The following is a 23,118-nucleotide window of genomic DNA, read 5'->3' on the forward strand; positions in this document are numbered from 1 at the left end:
TAAAGATATGAGTTTTAATGGCTATATCATGTATCGTAATATATTTAACCAATCTTCTGGTTTGGGAAAGTTAATCTCACTTCTTTTGTTGTTTATGAATAGATCTGTAATGAATATTTTTGTCTGTAATTGTGATGATGTCATTTTGTTAGTCAGGGTACTTGGCAGCTGGTATAACAACCTAAAATCTTAGTGGCTGAGCAAGTTAAAGGTTTATTTTGGGGGGGGGGGTGCCTGGGTGGCTCAGTCGGTTAAGCGTCTGACACTCGGTTTTGGCTCTGATCTTGATTTCACGGTTCTTGAGTTCAAGCCCCGTGTCAAGCTCTATGCTGACAGTGCAGAGCCTGCTTGGGATTCTCTCTCCCTCTCTCTCTCTCTGCTCCTCCCCTGCTTCTCTCTCTCTCTCTCTCTCTCTCTCTCTCTCTCTGTCTGTCTCAAAATGAATAAACTTAAAAAAAAGGTTTATTTTTTGTTCAGTTTACTAAGGTTGGAGTGGGGGAGCTCTGTTGTTTGCAGATAGCTCTACAGATATTCAGGCTCCTTCCAGATTGTGGCTCCACTCTGCTCAGGTCTTCAGAGCCCCATACTGAGTCCTCTGATCTGGAAGACAGGGAAGAAGGAAGCTCGGAGACTGCTCCAAGTATACCTGTGAGAACTCAACCCGCAGTTCCACCTAGATGAAAGGAAGCTGCAGAGGGATTCCAGCTTCAGGCAAAGGGGGAAGGGCAGGGTATTGGCTAACAGTCAGCCATACTGATTTGCCGTCTGATTTCTAGAATACAAACAGTTACATTCCAATGATCCTTTGCCAATACTAGGGAATTGTCTTTTGCTTATAGAGAAGTTGAGCTTGGGTCTTTCCACATCTTCTCAAAGCTCTTCTCAAGCTCTTTACCCTGCGACTTTTTTTTGTCTCCCCAGCTGCTCTGGCAGGATACAGGACCCCATCTGGAAGAAGGAGCTGACACTTGCTGAAGATCCTACATGCCTGTGCTGCCTGTGTCCCCAACTCCTTTCAGATTTCAACGCAGATTTCCCTGTTCCCAGGGACAGAACAAAACTGCACTGGACCCCATGGGTGTTTCAAGGTCCCTGATTGCCAAGCTGAAGGATGACTCCCTGCCCTTGTGAAGTGCTGCTAAATATCAGGACTTCTGACTGGGAGGGACAGCAAAAGGGGGAAGGTGGTGTCAGGTGAAATGCACTGACATTTCAAACACAACTGGCTACTCCAGTCCCTGGTTACCCAGCGTTAGTAACTTTGCAGCTGATGCCTGTGATTGAGCATCAGGACTATTAAATGCTAATTGAGTTCAGAAGCTTCTCCCTCATGCTCTAAAACTCACTGGCAATAAAGGGCTCCTGGCCGTGTCTGGAGTTATGTACTAGGGACAATGTGGTCAGGTGCTGCCGTCCACCCTTGCTGCTGTTCATCTTCTCCGTCTCAGTGGGGTGGGATTGCTATGCACAAAGAGATTTTTTCTTTTTTAGGCAGAATGCCTATTGCTCTGGCTCAATCAATACTTGGAAGAGAGAGCTGTTTGCCCTCAAAACTGCTGGTGTCCACAGGACTCTAATGTGTGCCCTGACGTCTGTCCACTTTTAGTGATCTCTTTTCTCAGATATGAGGATTTGGCAATCTTGTGGTTTGAAGTTTTCCTGGAGGGAACTTCAGGGGATATCCCCTGGATCGATGGAGTCCTTTTCTTTCCCAAGCAGCTCCTTTCCTCGGGGCCCAGGAGAAGGGGCCTCTGTGAAGCTCTTACTTCCCATTGTACCCCCCCATTCTCTGTTTTCATTTTCCCTCTTGCCTGTTCCCCCACTCTCCCTCCCCCTTATCCAATCCCAGGAGATCTAGGAACCAGGTCCAAAGGTAAGATTTCTGAAATACCGTATTGTATACCTGTCCTGAAACTAGATAAATCCTCTTAATTAGAAAAGGAATCAGTGCCAGGAATTGGTGGAATATTAATGTGGCAGGTGGAAACCCTGTCTCTCCACCCTCCTCAGCCATTGTGCCAGCCCCTGTGCCATCATTTGAAAATACAAAGTCAGGCACAGAGACCATCTTGGCTGAGACAGCAGGAAGAGTGATTCTGCTGATGGTCTCCTGAACTCCTGCCTTACCGGCTCTGGGTCATTTCCTCTTGGATATATTGCATGGGGTCCATTCCTTAGCACCCTTCACATTCCACCCACCCTCTGCATCCGTGTTCACAGACAGCCACCGAAAGAAATAAACAACCACAATGCCTACCACACACTGAGTGCTGATGTCATGAGGGGGACCTTGCCATATGGTGACATCAGACAATGTTTGTTGAGCTCCTACAGTTTTCCAGACAGTGTGTAAGTGCTTAAGTCCATTTAACCCTTGGGACAACACTGTGAGTCAGGACCTACTAACATGTCTTATTGACATGGAAACTGAAGTTCAGTGTGGTTAAATAACAGTAGTCCATGTTTTCATGCCCCCATACTAATATATATTATGGAACACATATCACATATTATATATGTGTAATACATACTGTACATGTTACATATATTATCTATTTTATGTACTATGTCTTTTTTACCATCTCTTCAAGAACCTTACAAGGTGGGTGTTACTATTTTCATGTTATGAATAAGAAAGTAGAGGCTCTGACAGCCTGGGGAACGTATGTTTTGTTACTATGTCACAACTAACAAGTCGTTCAACAGGGATTTGAACTGCGGTCATTTGCAAAAAGGCTATGCTCCAAAACATATTTTGGTCAAGTGGCTTAAGTAACTCTCCCTCGAGCTTATCGCTAAAGCAGAAAATAGGACACCAGTGTTTTACCAGAAATTACCAAAAGGCAGAGTCAAGTAGGAATAAGGAAAAAGGGCCCAAGTTGATGAGTAATGTCCTGCTGGCTAAATTAGCCCCTGCAAAACAGACCCACTTTTTAGAAACCCCTCTGGTGAGGGATGGATGGGCCTGGTTCCAGAAGGGAAGCACGTCCTGGGCCCCACGTGCCTTTCAGAAAAGAGAGCAGAGGATCTTTCTGCAAATCACTTAAGTTAACAGGAGGTGAACAATTCTTTCCGGAGCACTGTCTTGTCTTTTAAAAAAACCTATAAGGGGAAACTACTTTATATCTCCAGTTTAGACATAAATTTTGCTATATTTTAAGTTTCAGTTAGACATAGTTTGAACCAGAAGGAATACTGGCTTTTAGAAAACAGAAAATGGTATAAAGTATATAAATACAAGCTTTGTTAATTAAAAAGAGAGAGACAGAGTCTGTTCGGATAAACTTGGCTTTAAGAGAAAGGTTGATGAGGGAGCCATTTTACTTAAATGAAGAAGAAGTTTCAAGCAATAGTTAGCAGCTGGTAATCCCTAATTTGTGGGCTAATGTTGAAGCAAGTAAATAAAATGACCTTAGGGAAAGATCAGAGTGAGTTTTATAGAATTCTGGAGCTAGAGGGACCTTGGGAAGTATCTAGTCCAATGATCTCATTATAAAAATGCAGGACCCGAGTCTGAGAGAGGAGGTGCACCCTCCCTACAGTCATGAAGATATAGTTGTTATGCACAGAGCTCTCTGCATATTTTGAATAGTTGTGTGCATAGAAGGAAGAAAAGGCAAAGAACATTTGCGTTTCTAGTCTTGGGCCATATCTCTTTAGTAGTATTTGCCTTTTAAACCTTGTTTTCTCCCTATATCAAACTTCTTTTTAAAGTTTATTTATTTATTTTGAGAGAGAGAGGTAGAGAGCAAGTAGGAGAAGGGCAGAGAGAGGTGGGGAGAGAGACTCCCAACCATGCTCCACACTGTCAGTGCAGAGCCTGATGGGGGATTGATCATGACCTGAGCTGAAATCAAGAGTTGGACACTTAACCAACTGAGCCACCCAGGTGCCCTTCAAACTTTTTCTTTTGATTAGTTGTAAACAGTAAGGTCTTCTTACAAGAACAAAGCCAAGGACTTCAAATATTATTTTATTTTTTATTAAAGTTTTTATTTATTTATTTTGAAAGAGAGAGAGCAGGGGAGGGGCAGAGAGAGAGGGAGAGAGAGAATCCCAAGCAGGATGGGAGGCTCGAACCCATGAAGTTTGAGATCATGACCTGAGCTGAAATCAGGAGCTGGATGTTTAGCCGACTGAGCCACTCAGCTGCCCCTATTTATTTTTTAAAACAATATGTGCATAGGGTACAAAATCAAAAAGTTATAAAAGGTAAAGATTTAGAAAACAATCTCCCACTTATTCTTGGCTCTAGCCAGGCAGCTCTCCATCCTTGAGGGGCTCACTGGCAACAGGTCCCCTATGTGCCTCTCAGGGAATCCTACCCACGGACAAGCACATATGTAAATATGCACTTTTCTTTTTCTTTCTGGTTTATGCAAATGAAAGCACACACCTCATCATGTCCTTCATCTTGCTTTTATTACTTAGCAATGATGGTGCTCAGGGCAGGCTGCCCCTAAATATGCCAAAGTTGCATATTGATTATTTTGAATTAAAGTCACTTTAGAAACAGGCGGTACAAGGAGGACACTCTGACCCTCCTGTCTGTCCCCCTGAAAGCAGGAAATAAATCTCCATGTGAAAGATACCCTCCTAGAACCAGACATTCTTATCACAAGAGATAGAGAAAGGGCTGAGAAAGAAGGCTATGTAAACAAATTCTGCTTAGGTTTTTCACTGAAGCCTAAGTTTCTTTGTCTTCTCAGTTCTTCACAAATGTATTGTTTCTTTGTTTAAAAGGTATATAAACAGACTGCTCTGGTCACTTTTAGGTGTTATACTATGAGACCCCTATACATATGAAATAAATTTTTTCCCTCCTATTAATGTGTCTTGCATCAGTTTACTTAGACCAGCCACAAGAATCTAGATGAGTATGAAAAATTTGCTCCTCCCCAGTAGCGACATACTTTGGGGAGTGCTAACATGTCAGATTCTATCCAGTACTTCTTTCTTTTAAATGGCTACATAGTCTTTCATTGTCTGGAAATACCAGGATTTTTTTTTTTTTTTAACACATTTGAAGGTTGTGTCCTCTCTGCTCTTACAAACAGTGCTGTGATGAGTATCTTTATACATACATCATTTTATACAGGCAGGAATAAATCTGTAGTATAAAATCCTAGAAGTTATGGGGACAAACGGGATGCGTCCTGCATTTTGTTGGTTTTCCCGACTTTCTATAGCACTAGAAGAATGGGATACCTGTTTCCTCACCCCATGGCCAACACATAGACCTTTCAAGCTGCTGTTTCTGTTTTGTTTGTTTGTTTTTACTTTTAGGCTATGAGAAATTATGGTAGGTGTAAAGTATCTGGTAGTATTTTTCATTTGCATTCAGAGTCAAGTCCAACATCCTTATGTTTAAGTCTTTGCAGAAATAAATATTCTGTTTATTATTGCTCATTTTCCTACTGGTTACTAGCCTTTTACTAATTCATAAGAAATCTCTCTATATTAAGAAAATTAGTTGCTCATCTGTACTATTATTTGTAAATATCCACTTTATTACTTGCCTTTGATCTTGTCCCACTCCACCCCACCCCACCCCACTGGCCATGCAGAAGCTTTCTTTACTGTGAGCAAATGTGTGGATCTTTCTCTTTATTTGTGTTTGGATTTTGTGTCATATTTACTAAGATTTTCTCCACGAAAACTATAATATCAAATCTCATAGTATACTTTAAGTACTTTTAGTATTCTCATTATTATATTTAAAGTTTTGATCCACCTGAACTTCTTTTTTTATGGAAAATATGGACTAAAGAATATGTCTGTGTTCTTTCAGATGGTAACACAGCTCTCCCAATACCATTTCTATAAAATAATCCATGGTTAGTGCACTACTTTGAAATCCTACTTTATTACATGAGTTCAAATCTATTTCTAGTCTGTTTGGAGTCCTTAATTGGTCTGTCTAGTCAAGCTTACAAAACATTTTGATAGTTGGTAGGGTTCTACTTTTTAAAAACATTGCTCACTCTTTTTGCTTGTTTATTTGTTATTATGAAGAAGAAAACCCACTTACCTGTTACCCCTCTCCTTCCAAAAGTACTATGGGTTGCATTATTTTATGATTAATTTAGGGGGAATTGACATCTTAACGATGCTGAATGTTTCTGCTCAGGAACACAGCATACCTTTTATTCATTAAATTTTTCATTTGTGTCCTTCACCATACTTTAAAGTTTTAATGACTTAGATATTGCACATTTTTTATGTATCTTCCCAAGTATTTAAACTTTACTAGGACTTAACTATTATTTAATTATATATTCCAACTAATTTTTATTTTTATTTATATACAAATTATTTAGTTTGGTATATTAATTTTATACTCAGACATAGACTATTTATCAATATTTTTTATTTGTATTATTTGTAAGTTTATTCTCTTATGTGTTCTAAGTATTCAATTATATCATATACACATAATAATAGTTGTGTTTCATTTCCTTCAAAATTCATATCTCTTCTTTCTTTATGTAATTGTATAGGCTAGTGCCTCCAGGTCTATCTTAAATAAAAATTATGATAATGTGTATCATTATTTCATTTTTTATTTTAATGGGAATGCTTGTTATATTTCTACATTATGCCTCACACAGGCTTTGTGGTGATATCTATATCCAGATACATGCAAATACATACATAAGAGTCTTATACTTTTTAATGAGGGGTCTGTTTATTTCTACTTCATAAAAATTACCAATAATTGATTTAGTTTCATCAAGTACTTTTTGGAATCTATGGCAATTACTATATGATACTTTCTCAAGCATTTGATTTATTCAACATATGAGCACCTGCTGTGCCCCAGAGAATATTGTAGTTACAGGGATTATCCTAACAGGAAAGACAGGTCTCTACTTGCTTATGGTCTAATAGTAATTTCTTTTGATATAATAACATGGTAAATTATGTTAATCAATTTTATAATATCAAATCACTCTGATTCTACAGTAAGTCTCATGCAGTCATGTACTAATTAATATTGTTTGTCTTGTATTCTATTTAAGATTATTGCTTTGGCTCATAAGTAAAAGTAGCCTATAATTTCTGGATGCACCATCTTTTTCAGATTTTGGTATCAGTATTACCTTTTTTCTTTATAGAAAGATTTAGATGATTTCTTTCTGTTTAATGTGCTTTGAGTCAGTTTTAATAATATCAGATTTATCTTTTTCTTAGGTTTGTGGCAGCATTCTTCTGCAAAACCAGCTGGGCCTGCTGTCTCTTGGGGGCATAGTTCTTTGACAATTTTCTCTATTTCTTTTATGTTAACTGGTCTGTTTGGATTTACTATCTCATTTATATTAATTTTAGCCTCTTGTATTTTCCATAGTGTCTGGGTTTTCAAATTTATCTGCATAAAAGTGAACAAATTATTCTCTTTAGATAGCTTCTACTATATTTGAGGTTATTTCCTCCTTATCATTTCTTATTTGGAGCAATTATCCTTCTCTCTTTTGCTTCATTGGGTGAGTTAGCAGTTTCCTTTTGTTTGCTTTTGTCAAAGAACCATTTAATTGTGTATTAATCTTTCCATTTTTAGTTTCCTAATTTATTAATTTCTGGTTTTTGTTTAATTAACCATTGCTTCTGTTTCTTTTTTTTTTTAATGTTTTATTTATTTTTGACAGAGAGAGACAGAGCATGAGTGGGGGAGGGTCAGAGAGAGAGGCAGACACAAAATCCGAAGCAGGCTCCAGGCTCTGAGCCGTCAGCACAGAGCCCCGATGCAGGGCTCGAACTCACAGACCGCGAGGTCATGACCTAAGCCGAAGTCGGATGCTCAACCGACTGAGCCACCCAGGCGCCCCGCTTCTGTTTCTTTTAGGCATATTTTTCTTTCTTTTAAAAGTTTATTTATGTATTTTAGAGAGACAGAGACAGTGTGAGTGCTGCTGGCACAGAGCCTGATGTGGTGCTCATACTCACAAACCTGAGATCATGACCTGAGTGGAAACCAAGAGTCCAATGCTTAAACCGATTGAGCCACCCAGGTGCCCCGGCATATTTTACTTTTAATTTCTAACTTACTTCTAGTTTGTTTAATTAGTTTTCTCAGTCTTGATTATTAATATAAGCATTTAAAGCATTTTTTTATTGATACATTATTTAAAAAATTTCTTCAAAACACTATTTTGCTGTTTTCTGTAGTTTCTACTGCATAGTATTTTCATAGCTAAGGACTATTGATGCTGAATTGGCCTATGTCCCCACAATGCTAGAGTCAGTACCGTGATCTTGAAGACGTTTGATTAGAGGAGTAAAGATTAAGACTTATAAACTTATTTGAAATAGTTTTCCACTGAAACATTTGGGAGTATAAAATCAGGTCACATTAAAATAAGTGTGATAATTGTTAAAAGTGCCAAACTATCTTTATTATTTGATATTCTTAATACATTGTCCCCAAATACAATATTTTGAATTAATATCCATGTCTAAAAGGATTAGCATATTTTTTTCACTAGGTTACTAGGGGGAAAGAAAAGGAAATTACTATTATCTTTGGTTTCCCAAAGTCCTTTTTAGTACCATTTTAAGAAGAGCTGAGTATTTTATAATATTCATGTCCATAAGGAAGAAACCATAATTTACTTTGTAGCAGTGTACTTCAATCAAGGAGAACTGACTTAAGAGATGTAAATACTCTAGCAAACTTCTATGTGTACATTAACAAGAAGTAGTGCATTGTTTTCTTGTGACATTATTCAGACTTGAAATACATTTATTGAGAACTATTTCATATCCAGTACTGTGCTGATGGATTCAGATGCCTTAGCTCATGTAATAATCCTCCTACCTGTAAGATAGGCATCAATATACCTTTTAATGTTACGGAGAAGGTTGTTTGCTTTGGGTAGGAAAGGACATAGCTGAGAATTAACACCAGATCCTCTGATTCCTCATCCAGCTCTTGCCAAATTAAAAAGAATGTGCCAAATGTCGATCAAGTATTATATCTTTTTTCTAGTCTGCTCTGAAAATAGCAATTATGTCAGACCAACAAATGTTTCATTCCTTCTATAAGCGTTTGTTGAACACCTACTTTCTACAAGACCCTCATTGCACAGAGATCTCCTAGTGGACAAGCTGCTCTGCCACCCAGAACATTTGCTTATGCAAAGGGACAGGTTGTAGGGCTTGGGAGAGTTGAGGTCACCAGGAATCAGAGGAGGAGATCACTCAAGAAGAACGCAGACCCAGGTTTCTGAGGATGCTCCAAAGGTTGAAGGAGCTTGGAGGCCATGGAAGGGAGGAATATAACAGGCTGGAAGAAAGGTTGCAAATAGTGTAGGACATCATTTATTGTAATGTAAAAATAGTGGGATTTTTGTTTTCTTATGTTTTTTAAAGGTTCTAATATTTAAAATTAGTCAATTAATAATAATAAGAGCAAGAAGAGAAAGAGAAGAGGCAAAATAAAAAGAAAGGGAAAGAAGTTCCCAGCAGCCCCAAAAAATTACAATTTGGGAGGTGTAAGATGTTGGGCTGTCATCCATTCCATTCCTTTATCTTCAGGCAGAATTAAACTGGCCCAATAAGATGAAAGAACATAGCTACAGACTAAATTGTGTCTTCCCAAAATTCATATGTTGAATCCCTAGTGCCCAATGTGACTGTAGGAGATAGGGTTTTGAGGGAAGTAATTAAAGTTAAATGAGGTCATAGAGCATGGCTTTGGTCTGATAGGATTAGTGTTCTTATAAGAAGAGACACCAGTGATCTCTCTCTTCACTCTGTGGGGACACAGTGAGAAGATGGCCATCTGCAAGCCAGAAAGAGAGCCCTCACCATAACTCAACCCTGTCAGAACGTGACCTGGGACATCCAGCCTCCAGAGCTGTGAGAAAATAAAATTTTGATATTTGATCTCACCTTAATACCAATATTATATTATATTATATTATATTATATTATATTATATTATATTATATTATAATAATTCCCTAAACTCAAACTCCTCACCCTTCATTAGCATCTGTGACCTTGATAGTGATCAGCTATAAATAAAGGGTTAGCAATGAGGTGGGGAGGCTTCCAGAGCAACTTAAGAAAGTTTTATTAATCACATATACCCTGCCATCCAGAGGTAATTTTAGGCAGTGTTAGGGAGCCCTCAAAACTTGGCGAAGATGTTTGGCAAAATAAATTGGAAAAGGTAAGGGTAGTTTTGTGTAGAGCTAGTTGTGTGTAGAGGAACTCACAAGAAAGTGATGGTTAAGGGACATTCCTAATCTTTAAATGTGAAGTCCAGAAAGGAAATCATTCCCTCCTACAAACATATAATTTGTTACTGCAGAAGATGAAAATCATGGTAAATGGGCCCAAGGTTTAAGCCAGTGACATAATTCATTCATCCACTCATCCATTCTTCAAAAAATGCTTATGGAGCTGTAGTGTGTATCAGACGCTGTGCTCTGGTCAGGTCAGGAAGATACTCTTGGATTTCCCCAACTTCCACATTTTGAACAACAAATATTCCTTTTGTTGATTTTGGCTTTTAAAATGTTTTATTGTTCAGGCCTCTTTGATAAATGTTTGTTTATGACTCTCCCCTCCCTGTTTCTTTTTTTTTTTTTAATATTTATTTATTTTTGAGAGAGATAGGGAGACAGAATGCAAGCAGGGGAGGGGCAGAGAGAGGGAGACACAGAATCTGAAGCAATCTCTAGGCCCTGAGCTGTTAGCACAGAGCCTGAACCAGGTCTCAAACTCACAGGCAGTGAGATCATGACCTGAGCCCAAGTCGGCCACTTAACCGACTGAGCCACCCCTGAGCCACCCAGGTGCACCCCTGCCCCCCATCCTGCTTCTTAACATCTTCAGTATCAGAGTGAGGAGTCCAACAGAATTTTCCCAGCCTAGTTTTGGAGAAGCTTTACATTTACTTCATAACATCAAGAAATATTTTTTTAAACTGCCAAGATGGAGAATCCCAGCTGGGCCTTTCTGTACAACTGATTATTAGCTTCATTAAAACTTCCACTTATGAATCTGCAACATTTGTGCCCTTATGCTCATAGACTGGGTCATTGCACTGTGCCTATTTACACAGGCAGAAGGGCCATATTTCCTTACAGAAATGCTGCCCTCCATGGAGCCAGGAGGGAAGAACAATGAAAGGAACACCAGTTCATAGAAGCTGTAGATCAAAGAAGCCCAGTAGTGCCTTGAAAGTTGGGGAAAAAACATTAAAGGCCACTCCTAATCATGGCAGTGACATTGCTATAAATACGTTGGCATATCTATTCTTTTCTAGCCCTTCAATGTCTTGAGCTATGGAAACTGTCTTAAGGAGCTTGTGTCGATTTCAAAGCTTTCCTCTGGAAGCTTAAGACTTTCTTAACGGTTCTTTAATAGCTAAAAGTCAGAGTTGGATTCTGAAACTCTATCACCCAGACATTTTGTAAAACCAATGTTAAGAAGATTTAAGCTAAAATGGCGCCATCATTCTTTCCTTCCTCATCTGCCACCCTGCTCAATACTCCAACCCCCTCAGACATTCATGCTGCATGCTTAGAAATGGGGCTGAATGTAGTGAATTTGCTGATTTTAGAGTCATTTGCTGAGGTTACCTGAGAATAACCTCCCAACCCAACTCCTGAACAAAATCAGTAACATGCTCAATATGACATTATGTCACTCTGCCCTCACAAATACCTTGTAGACTATAATATTTTAAGAACTAAACACTTGTTCTTCTTTTTTTCCCCCTTTAGGCAATCTATGCAAAGAGAGGGAATCTTATTTATTCCATTTGGTTAGATTTTCATGTCTTCTTTTCTCTAAATGGCTCAGTGATCAGTAGAGGTTGGCTATAAGAGGAAGAAGACAATTTGGGGAATATTCATCGTGAGGGGCTAAGATTAGAAATTAAAAAGGAAAGCAGGAGTCCTAAGGAAAGGAAGGGGGGACAGAAAGAGGCATGAGAGAAAGGAAGGAGGGGATGAGAAGAAATCCACCATTGGAGTTCAGAGATAAGAGGGAAACTTGAGGGATGTGTGGCCCTCACTTTCAGGAGGACTTTCACTGAAACTCTTACAACAAGAGGAGGCTCTTCCTGTTTCCTAAGATTCGGGAAGAGCTAGCACTGTTCTCTAGTCTGGATCCCAAGCCCATCTTTTCATAGCTAGCCCATCTGTCTTGTAACATGGGACAAAGCCAGGCCCTCTGCCCTGGTCTCAGTGGGAATCAGTAATAATTGGTCTCTTCCTTACTCTTCACACAAGTGAAGAGACCTTGTTTAAAATAGGCCTTGATCATCTTATGATCCTAAAATAAAGTCAAAAGAGAAAGTGTCTGGTTCCCTTAATAAACTAGGTGGTAAAATAGAAGTATTCCTCATTGAAGAGATTATTTTTTGTTGTTGTTGGGAGGTGGTAACTAAGAGGAACCTGATGGAATCTTATTGGCTCCCTTTTAAGAGCAGTCAGAGCCTTCAAAGACATAGGATAGAAAGCTCAGAGCTCTGCCAGCAAACCAGTGAGAGTCTTGGTGGGGAGAAGCCAAGGGAAGCTGGTGTTCTGGGAGTTGCTCGAGAGGCAACCAGCACCTGTCTTCTGCAGAGTAGCCCAGAAGGGAAAATTGAAACAGCCAAGTGGACAGGAGTCTGAGGTAAGGAGAGATGTGCCTGGCTCTTGAAGGCTGGCTGTGTGTGGTCTCACGAGGAGGCTGCAGGGTGCGAGGAGCAGCCAGGGGATGGTTGGGGGTGGGGGGTGGTTGAGCCTGCTCATGGGAGGGCGCTGTAAGGGGCCTGGGGTACATGAGGATGAGGGTGGAATAGGTTAGGTGGGTGGGATGGCACCCTAACTTCAGAAGCCAGACAGAGGACAGGCTGGGAACTATCGGCCTATGTTTCTCAAACCCCAGGGTACTCCTACGTGTGAAGCATCTTCCTGGAAACTCGGTGTTACACAGATACATGGGGCAGATCATTCTTTAACTCACATAGTAAAACAAATGTGGATATATTTTGCAGTAGAATACAAAGTTGGTGTGACTTTAATAATAAAATATGTATATGGGGCGCCTGGGTGGCTCAGTTGGTTAAGTGTCTGACTTCAGCTCAGGTCATGATCTCACAGTCTGTGAGTTCAAGCCCCACGTTGGGCTCTATGCTGACAGCTCAGAGCCTGGAGCCTGTTTCAGATTCTGTGTGTCCCTCTCTGCCCCTCCCCTGCTCATACTCTGTCTTTCTCTGTCTCAAAAATAAATAAAAACATTAAAAAATTTTTTAATTAAAAAAATAATAAAATATGTATATTTATTTTTTTCAATGTTTATTTTTGAGAGAGATGGAGAGAGAGGGGGAGAGGGAGAGGGAGAGAGAGAGCAAGAGAGAGCACATGCAGGGGAGGGGCAGAGAGAGAGAGGGAGACAGAGGATTAGAAGACAGCTCTTGCTGAGAGGGGAGAGTTGGATGTGGGGCTTGAACTCACAAACCTTGAGATCATGACCTAAGAAGAAATCAGACACCCCACTGACTGAGCCCCGCCCTCCCACCCTGCTGGTGCTCCATAAAATATGCATATTTAAATATTTGTGGCTTGTAGCAGATCACTCGGGTGACACTCTCTTAGCCTCCGTACATTGATGGGGCACTTTGTGAATTTCCTTAGGCAGGAGGAAGTAAAGCCTCATTGCCCAAAGCTGTGCCCTGTGCCTGGAGCACAGTTTCTGCCCCTCTGCACATCTACTGGTCCCACTCCAAGAGCTGATCTGACATCCCAGACCAGTGGAGCGAAGTAGTTGTGCATCACAGTAATAGTAGCCCATGCCAAGACATCACTGCTTTAATACCAAGTGGCAGGACATCTCTGTGGTCCTTTGTAGGTTGCTTTGCCATCCTTTTCTCAGCAGCCCTAGAAATAATTACTATTACTCTGATTTACAAAAGAGAAAATGATGTGTGGCAGGTATTGTGAGCATGTTCAAGGGGTCCTTTCCAGAAGATTTCTATGTTAGGACATGGGTCCTGGCAGGCAGGGGGTCCAACGGTTGTATTCATGTGTGCAGACCCGTATTCTGGAAGGGGGTTTCATGCCACATGTGATCAGCCAGCCTCGCAGAAGGCATGCTGACCTTCTTAATTCAGTTCTCCAACTTCTGTCAATTGGTGCACTGCTGGACAATATTTAATGACAGCTTTCAGCTCCATATTTCTTACGAAGAATTTAACTGAAGCCAAACAGAATTTCGGTGGGCGATTTAATCTTCCAAATCTCTTTCTCTCTCTTTCCTTCAGGTGATTTACAACTCTGTCTAGCTAGTAAATACAATCATGATTTGAGCCACCAGAACCACCTGCTTTTATTTAGCAGGGTATTTTAAATAATCAAGGATTCCTTACTGTCTTCAAACCTCATGGTGCCCTGTCTATTTTAATACCAACTTTCTGAAGACTCATTAGTAATTAATGAAATCATTAAGAATGGCTCATGGTGACTGACACCTTCTTGGCAGCCACAGTCCCCTCTCATACTTAGTGGAAATGTCACTGGCTCCACAGGTTTGATTTGGGGGGTGGAGGGGGAGGGTGGAGAGAGAAGGGATTAGATTACATAAAGTTTCACAACTGCCATCAGCTGGAAGAGAAAGCTGTGAGCCTGTTCCTCCAAGTTTCTCTACTCAGGGAGCTGTGCTGGGAGAAGTTTTCTGAGAAACCTTTCCTTCCTTCAATGCTGGTTTTAAGAAATCCCGCTAATATCATGTTTTCACTAAAATGATATTGTGTGGCTCAATTCGATTAGCAAAGATGTAGTGTTGAAAGTCACCCTCTTTTTTTTTCTCCTGTTTTCACACATTTCCTTCTTTCTTGGCATTGCCTAGATTTATTCTCCTCTCTTCCCTTTTAGGAACAGAATTTGGCATAAATAAATGATAACCGAGAAAATGGTACAAACACAAGCGTAAACGCAGAGTTTCTCCAGCCGCCCACGGAAGGTCAGGGTGATTTGTTGTAGGAAGTGGTTACCCGCAAGAAAAATGGTAGTTCCAGTGGCTGCTGTTTAATTTGCGTTTTAATAAGGAAACCCACATTCTTTCCTTAATTACTCAAAGTGGAACATGAACCCCTCAAAGCCTTTCAGATGGCTAACGCACCGAAACTGTTCAGTCAAAAATGGACTGCTTTGCCAGAGTACTGGCCACAAAATGGAATTCGGTACATTTCATACCCCAATGCATTTAAATTGTATGAAGCTGATATTTAATACAAATGCAAGTACCAGTGGAAACTGCATACTTAATATGCATTCTCTAACTCTCAGAATTAAGCAGTTGATCTATGGGACACAAAGGGATCATCCTTCTCTCAAAGAGAATATTTTATGACCAGGCAGTTTAAAAGGCACTGACATAAACAACTGTTTGCAGCTCTCTCTCTCTCATCTTCAAAAGGCAAATAGTACATGTAAGGACAAGCTGTTTTAGACAAAGCATTTTAGAAAATCACTTGGAATGTTTTCCTTTTCCTTTAAGGACAACTGAACTTTTGATAGAGGCCCAGGAGAGTTCTCATAATTTAGTTTATTTCTCGTATTTCTTTTTAGGGGGGACAGAGGCAAAGTGTGAGGGAACAAGTCTGAAGCCTGCTTTCTCTTGGACGTGGAAATCTTACTGCTTAAATCATAAAGGTGTTATTTACGGTTTTTACACCATGACAGAACATGCCAGATTTTCTGGGGCAGTGTCAATGTTAAATGAACAGCTAAGTTTAATTTCATCACTGTGTCTTCGTAAGAATTTCACCTAGACAAATGAATAAAATGGAAAACAAATATTTCGCTATATCCCCTGTCCTAGTTTTTTTAATTCTTAATATTTGGTCACCCTCCTTTTAGCTATATTGATATTCGGAAAGCCATTATGGAAACGACTTAATTTTTGTAGGTATCTGTCTCACAAATAAAATGTGCATCCCATATCTCATTTCTCTCTAATGCTTGAGGGAGAAGGAAGGCATTGATGAAGAGCTGCCTCATTTTCCAGAGAGAACAGAGGCACCGAGAGCTTGCAGGGACTTTCTAGCTGCAGTGGCCACAGTGTCAGTCCTGAATTTTTACCTCCTGGGCTTCAGGCCGGGCCCCCTCCCCATCTGCCCAGCTGGATGAGTACTCACAGTGGAATGATGATTCCAAGAGGCTGGTGCCATGCACACTTTTTGTTTTGAATTGGGTTTTATTAGTCTGTCCACTCACTGAGAGGTAGGTGCTGTCTGTGGAGTTATAAAGATATACATGATGCTGTCTCTGCTCTTACAGATGATATATTTACCGAAGCCAGACATGCATGCACTGGACAAGGCAGGGGGAACATGCCATTTGCTTCTGAGGATGCAGACGGTGATGAGGGTGGCTGTTGTTCAAGGCCACGGGGAAGGAACCAGACGGCAGCCTGGGCTCAAAGAGGTGCAGAACCCAGAAGAATGGGGAAGGGTTAGTCTCTAACTAATCTGAAACTGGACATTCTAGGAGCTTTCTTTAAAAGACGCCTTAAATTTTTTTTTTCTTCTTAAAAAAACTCACCTACCAAATAATGTCCTTCCCATATAGTAAAAAAATACATTAGGGACATAAATGCCAAAACGTGCGCTTTATGATTTTTTTCTTGAACAAGGGGAAGCATTTATGCCATTCCCACCCCTTGAGTTCTTTTTCCCCCTCTCTCCTTGCTTTGCCTGATGCCACAAGTCTAAGCCATTAACTGAAGCCCGGTCAGAATAAGCAAAAGTGAGGGTTCTGAATGGTTACCTCTGGAATGCCTGTCTCCTTGGACCTCCCAGTGAGAGCAGTGAAGAATTCCAGACTTTCACTGACTTTTAGAACAGCTCTTCTGAGACTCTGAATAGGCTGCCAGGGAAATTATCTCCCAGGTTGGGGCCTTCGGTGAACCGCTAGGGAAAGAACTGATGGATAAAGTCCAGTGAAGATGCATAGTAGTTCCCCCCAATAATCGAAAATGACCTTCACATGCCCTCCAGGGTGGCCCGGGAAAACCAGCACTATATTCTTTCAGCCCTTACCTGCTCTGCTTTCCAGAGCCTGTCTGACACAGGCAGAAACCCCACTGTTACATTTCTCTCTACCCTCAGGAACATTCACCAGTTGGGGGAAAAAGAAGGCCAGAAAATTGTTGCTATGGGCTCTGTTTTGTGGAAGTTAAAATGCTGGAGCAAGAATCTGATTGCTTGATAGCTCCCTCTCTCTCTCCCTCTCTCTCTCTGTCTTTCCCTCTCACCCCCACCCCTTCTCGAGCTCTCTTTCTCCCCCACCCCCTACTTTTTCTACTCTCCCCTCCTCCCTCCACTGGACTCCCAGTCCTGACTGCGACCCCCCCACCCCCACCCCCGCCAGGCCCGGGGAGAGCCTTACAGGTTGTCAATGAAACATGGAATTATTTCCTTTGATGGCTTAGATAATAGTAGGAGCCAAGGCAATGAGTGAGGTCGGCTGAAACCAATGCAGTCCTGCCCGGGACTGGAGAGCCAATCGCAGGAGCAGAGGGCGGGGCGTCGGCGCCAGCAGATAATTGCTAAGTGCATCGCTAGCACAGTTGGGCCGAGCTGCCGAAAGGTCTGGTCGCAGAGACGGGAACGCGTAATCCTCAGCGTGCTCCATCCCGACAGCATCGTTCCACGACTCGGCAGGGCAGCGAGCCTCTGGCCACCAGCCCCTCTGCTCCGCGGAAAAGGTACTCCTGCCTGCGTCCCGGGGGGTGCGGCTCCTGCTCTCCCCTTCTCAGTGGCTTGCAGTTTAGCTTATGTAGAGGGATTGCAGAAAGAAGAGAAAAGTTTAGGCGAGGAAACGTGACAGATATAGGAAATCACCATCTTTTGTTGGGATGAAAACAAGCTGACAATTTGGAAAACTTCTGCGCTGTCTAGAACTGGCTTTGTTTACTACTCTCGCAATTAGCTGCACCCAGGTCTGTGGAAATAGGTCTGGTCTTGGGCTAGGGTGACTGCACGGTTGGGGTGTAAATTCAGGTTTGCTGGGTGAAGGGAATTGGACCCCTGGATGTGCCGCTTCCTGGCGGACCCATCGTTGGGAAGCTGACACTGAGAAACATGACTGGTGGTTGGGTTTTCTCCATACGGTCTGCCCCCTCTCCATTACCTTGACCTGCCTTCCCTCAACTATGTGACCTTCAACTTGGGCCCTTCCTCAAACTTCTGCGACCTTCCTTCCTCCTACTCCTTGCCCAGTCTGTCTCAGTTCATTTTGCTTGGTGGGGAAAAAAAAATTTCCTGGGGGTGTGGGAGACTGTCCTGTTTGACCTGATGGGCATCCGTGTGACACACAACTTGGGGAAAAACCAACGAAACAGTTGTCAGAGGAGAAGAAATAACTTAATTGATTAGCTCCTGAAAACTGGAAGACTTTCCGGGCTTGATGTGTCCTGAAATAGAGGGGTTGGAGCTAAATTGTATCCAGTGTGAAGGTTACACCCTTACCAGAGAAGGGCTGTCCAGTGCTAAGCGTGCCAAGGGCTCTGGGAGGTGGAGGCTGGTGGGAGGGGCAAGCTCTGAGGGGCTGGGTCTGTTTAGGTGCGCAGGTCCATCTGTGCCCCAGAGGGTGCTGGAGCCACCGTCTACACTGCTTCTGATCATTGCTATTTGAGCAAAAATGCTCGCCATGGTCAGCGGCTGGTTCAGCCTCGAAGCACCCTTGTGCATTCTAAATTGTGGGACCACAAGGGCCTCCCTCACTTGTTCTGAGACCCAGTTTTGCATCTCCCAGAAACTTCCCAGAATTTCTGCAAATGGGAGATGTTAGGTAGGTAGGCCTCCCCTAGGAAGCATGAAGAGAAGGTGATGAGCTTGGTCTTGAACTTCCTGCCTGCTTTGGCTCAGGCAGCTCCTATTTGAATGCCCTACAGCACTTCACCAGGTCTGTCCTCTGACCTCCTGGATGCTCTGAAGCTGCGGGTCCGGGACTGATCTTACAAGTCCTTGGGGCTTTAGCGGGGGTCAGGTGCATTGCCTCACCCTGATTTCTATCCTAGACCTGAAGCTGAGGAGTTCAATTCCCAGTCCTGGGAAGGATCCTCCAGCAACCCCTTGTCCCTATGACACCCTTGCTGCTGAGGTGCAGATGACAGTCCCCCTTCTCGGGCTCTCCAAATCACTTTCAGTGTTTAATTCTTCTTTTCTTTAATTGCCACAACAGGTCCCCCACCTCCATTAAGCAGCTATTTCGGGTGGCTGCTGTTATTGTGGAAGCTCTACTCACAATGGTTAAAAAAAAAAAACAACAAAAAAAAACCCAGCTGCCTGACTTTTTTTTTTTTTTTTTTTTTTTTTTTTTGGTCAGGATACAGTCAGCTTTCTCTTCTGCACATGTTGTCTGACAGTAAACACAACAAACTTGCAGCCCTGCAAATTATGCCTTTGTGTTTGGGAGCCTGGAGTAAACTCAGAGCTTTTATCTGCTGTTTGGGGCATATTTGGCCACACACCTTCACCCCTGTGGTCTGTCTAGGGCACGTGAGCCCCAGAGAGCCCTGGAGAGGCAGCACCTAGCAGGTGTGGGGGGGGGGAGTTTGAAAGGGGGCACTTTGGTTTTCAAGAAGGCAGTCATAAAACTGGAAAATGCTTTTGAGTTCAAGGGGGTGCCTGGAACCAAAAAACCGGTAGCAAAAATTGAGGGTCCTTTCAATTGATGCTGAGCTGCTAGATTTCTATCATGATAGAGGACATTCAAAGTAAGGCTTTTAAACCAGCTCCTGAATGGTGACTCATGCAGGGAGAGGAAAAAGGCAGGGTGGGGGAAGGGGGCAGAGGGAGCTTGGAAAGTGCAAGTGGGACACACTGGAACACTTGCCTTCTTCCTCCTCCTCATCCCTCTTCCTTGTAGTTCCCCATTTGGAACAAAGATTATTAAAATAACAACTCTAGACTAAAAAAAGCATAATAGGAGCTGAAGAATAATTGATGAAATGCAAAACACCATCCCTGCAACTTCACCTTGGATGGGGCATGAAATCCAGGATCCAGCCACACCGCTGTGATCCACTTTGGAGAATTCATTCTCTGGTATCAGGTTGATTAGTTCCTTGGGAAGCCTGGTGCAGGTTTATGTGTGAAGGGACTGATTGGTGCTCAGAAAATTGCATTTGTTACTCGTTATTTCATCAAACATGGTAGCTGTAGCCAGAATCCTGGGCAAGCGCGATCCATAGGTCTAGCATTTTCTCCTCTCCCCAATTGGGCAACAAGGTTTTCTCTCTTTTAACTACTGTGCTAAGCAGGGGTTATCTCTTTGTGTGCCTTCGCAAGCCCTGGGTGACTTACCTGGCAAGTCAAAGTCCCTTCCTTACTTTTCTGTTCCTCTTTCCTGTCATCTCTTTCATCATGAACACATCAGTAAATAATCTCTTTGCAACCTACTTTGATCTCGTCATTTTGTGCCAATTTTGCTATTAAAGAAATCTGTCCCCTGAAACCCTGAAAAAAGGATTGAAAACATATGAAAATTTTTATCAGAGAAGAGCCTTTTAGTCTTCCTATTTGAACATTTAGTTTTGGGGAAATCAAATAAGCACGTTTATTGTGTTATGCGTTTTTGTAAGGGGCCGTTGAGATGTCTTCTTTTTTTTCTTGGGTAGTTGCGTGAACTCCCTGGTTACCCTGGGGGTGTGTGCGTCTGGAGGTTTGAAATAATCTGGAGCATCCCCTGAAAGGTGAGGAGATTGGAGCATGATGCTTCTGTTTATTCATCACGGGGTGAAGGCTGTTTGGAAACCTGGGCTCTGAAATGTACGCACCACACACGGTTATTTTCTCCCGTTATTCTTCACTTTGGAAGATTTCGTGGCCCCAAATGATTAGTAATAGTTCACCTGACTTACTTTGCCTTATGCACATGCGCCCTACCTCCCTCCCCATTATGGAGCTGTTGCACACTGAACAATCTTACTTAATCTGGTATATGCCTCTCTTTCTTCCTTCCCTTATGATTCTTCCTTCCTGTCACTTAAGGGCACCCTAGAGGTTGAGATTTGATTTTAGACACCCTGCTCACCTCACTTCTGGAACACTTAACCAGGGGAAGTCAAGAGTTCTGGGATGCACATGGAGTTGCCCTGCGGGAGCAGTGAGGCAATCCTTCACCACGTTCGGTTCCATGCAGACCTTACAAGAGCGCCTGTGGTGGTGCAGCCACCCCTTGGGAGGCAGGTGGGGCAGATGTATTGAGCACAGACCTGTTAGACGCATAGGGATTCCACCAGGCATGACCCTCACTGTTCCACTATCCTGCGGCTCGCCCACCCGCAGTCCCCATGCATTGGACTGACCTTGGAGACATTAGCCAGCAGTGATATGTGCCTGTCATTCTCCCAATTTCTTTGTTCCTTGTTCTCTTCTCACCCCTAAATTTCTCTGTCAAGAGTTAGAAAGGATCAAATCTACTTATTCATACTAAGGTGTAAATAGTTAAGAGTGGTGCCACTTATGCAGGTATTTGAGTTCTAAATGGAAATCCAAGATGTTTAGAGTGGAGTTGCAGACATCTGCCTTGGGATTTGGAAGATAGAGTTTAGATAGGGAGTGTCTGGGCAGTTGTGAGCCTTTGCTTTTCAGTTAAGGCTGGTCCTGCTCTTACCATGTCAAGGACACGCTACAGGCACTCAGAGCCTCGTGCTGGCACTATTTGGGGTCTGGCACCTGGAGCTTGATCCCTCAGACTTGACCTTGGGTGCTGCACTTATTTTCCCTCTCTGACCTCAGTTTCCTTGTATATAAAGTCAGGGGCTTGGCCTATGTCCTCATGATCTCTTTCTGCTCTGACCTTCTCTCTGGATTTTGCCATTGGAGTCCTACATCCAGCTGAGGATGTTATGGCTCTGGGAGGACTTGGAGCTTGCAGAGCATCCTCCAATGTGGGCCACGGTGCTCAGTGATGCTTTCAGAGCCAGAATCCGTGGAGGCAGGTCGGAGGGACGGTGGGTGCTCTGCCACAAGAAAAACAGGCTGAGGGTGATGTAATAACTGATTTTGGTTTAGGAGGGGATGTTATATGGAGGATGGCGACCAGCTGTTCTCCATCTCCAGTAGGATTGAACGAGAGAAAATAGACAGAAATTGCAGCAGATGGACTTAGATTAGGTATGAGGAAGAATTTTCCGTCAGCAAGAGTTGTTAAAAAGGGAAGGTTGTGGAGCCTCCGTGATGATCTTTAGGAAATGGATAAGCAGAAGATTCAGCTGGAGGAGGAGGCGGAAGGAGGGGCCCGTCTGGCCCAGGGATCCTGGCCCTTTCCCGAGGGGGGGCCCTTTTTGGTTGCTCAGAAGCCTCACCTTTGCTCTGGGGCTATCAGAGTGGCTGAGAGCTGAAGTCCTTGGGCCAGCAGGGCCGGCCAGGTGCTGCCTTTACTGGCAGATCCTGTCTACTGCTTGAGGCCCTGTCTTCAAGTCTAATCTTTCACTTTCAGGTGTGGCAAATGAGGCCTGGAGAGGAAGCAGGCCTCGGTGGCCTCCTCACACACTGACCCATGGCAGAGCCAGAACCAGAACCAGAATCAGCTCCCCCTTGCTTCCAAATTGAATAGACCATTTACTTTTTCTGGGCTCCTGATTTTTCTCTAAGCAAATGGTGGAGACAGGGGCACCTGCAGTTAAGCAGTATTTATTGAGTGCCTGTTACTAGCATGGTGTACTTACTCAACTCCACCTTCCCTGATTTATACAGCAAACCGTTCAGCTCCAGCTGGTGATCGGGCAGCACTACCATGAGCCCAGGGCTGGACAAATGCCTGCCAGAAACTGCAGCAGAAAAGAGGGGATGAGGGTGCAGCGGGAGGATGAGGAAGAGTGATATGAAAAAAAAAATTTACTCTGCATCTTACGGAGGTGAGAAACTTTAGACGTCTAGTTCAAGCTCCTTGTTGGATGAATGAAACGAGACGTCCCCAGCACACATAAGATCTGGATAAGACCCTTATATCATCAGTTACCTTTATAAAACGAAACAGAATTTGGAATTTCATTCAGATTGTCATTTCTAAGAGAAGCTTCTACAACGTGGGGCTGCAATTCCACATTTCTTCCAGCCAGACTTGATTTGTTTCTGGGCGCGTACATCTCTGGGGCATGCTTGGAGGC

General features: G+C 42.7%; 1 protein-coding gene across 9 annotated transcripts in view; it reads left to right on the forward strand.

Moving 5' to 3' along the window:
- Window positions 1-17,459: 17,459 nt before the first annotated feature.
- Window positions 17,460-23,118, forward strand: part of ZMAT4 (zinc finger matrin-type 4) — a 348,048-nt gene continuing 342,389 nt past the window's right edge. The window contains exons 1-3 of one of the 9 annotated variants that reach the window (XM_045055515.1): window positions 17,460-17,706; window positions 20,623-20,697; window positions 22,706-22,866. The gene's annotated coding sequence lies outside the window, so the exon portion shown is untranslated. The remainder of the gene's footprint in view (window positions 17,707-20,622; window positions 20,698-22,705; window positions 22,867-23,118) is intronic. The other 8 variants (XM_045055521.1, XM_045055522.1, XM_045055523.1 and 5 more) reach the window with 8 other exon arrangements.

Source organism: Felis catus, chromosome B1, assembly GCF_018350175.1.
Source record: "Felis catus isolate Fca126 chromosome B1, F.catus_Fca126_mat1.0, whole genome shotgun sequence".
Classification (NCBI taxonomy): domain Eukaryota; kingdom Metazoa; phylum Chordata; class Mammalia; order Carnivora; family Felidae; genus Felis; species Felis catus.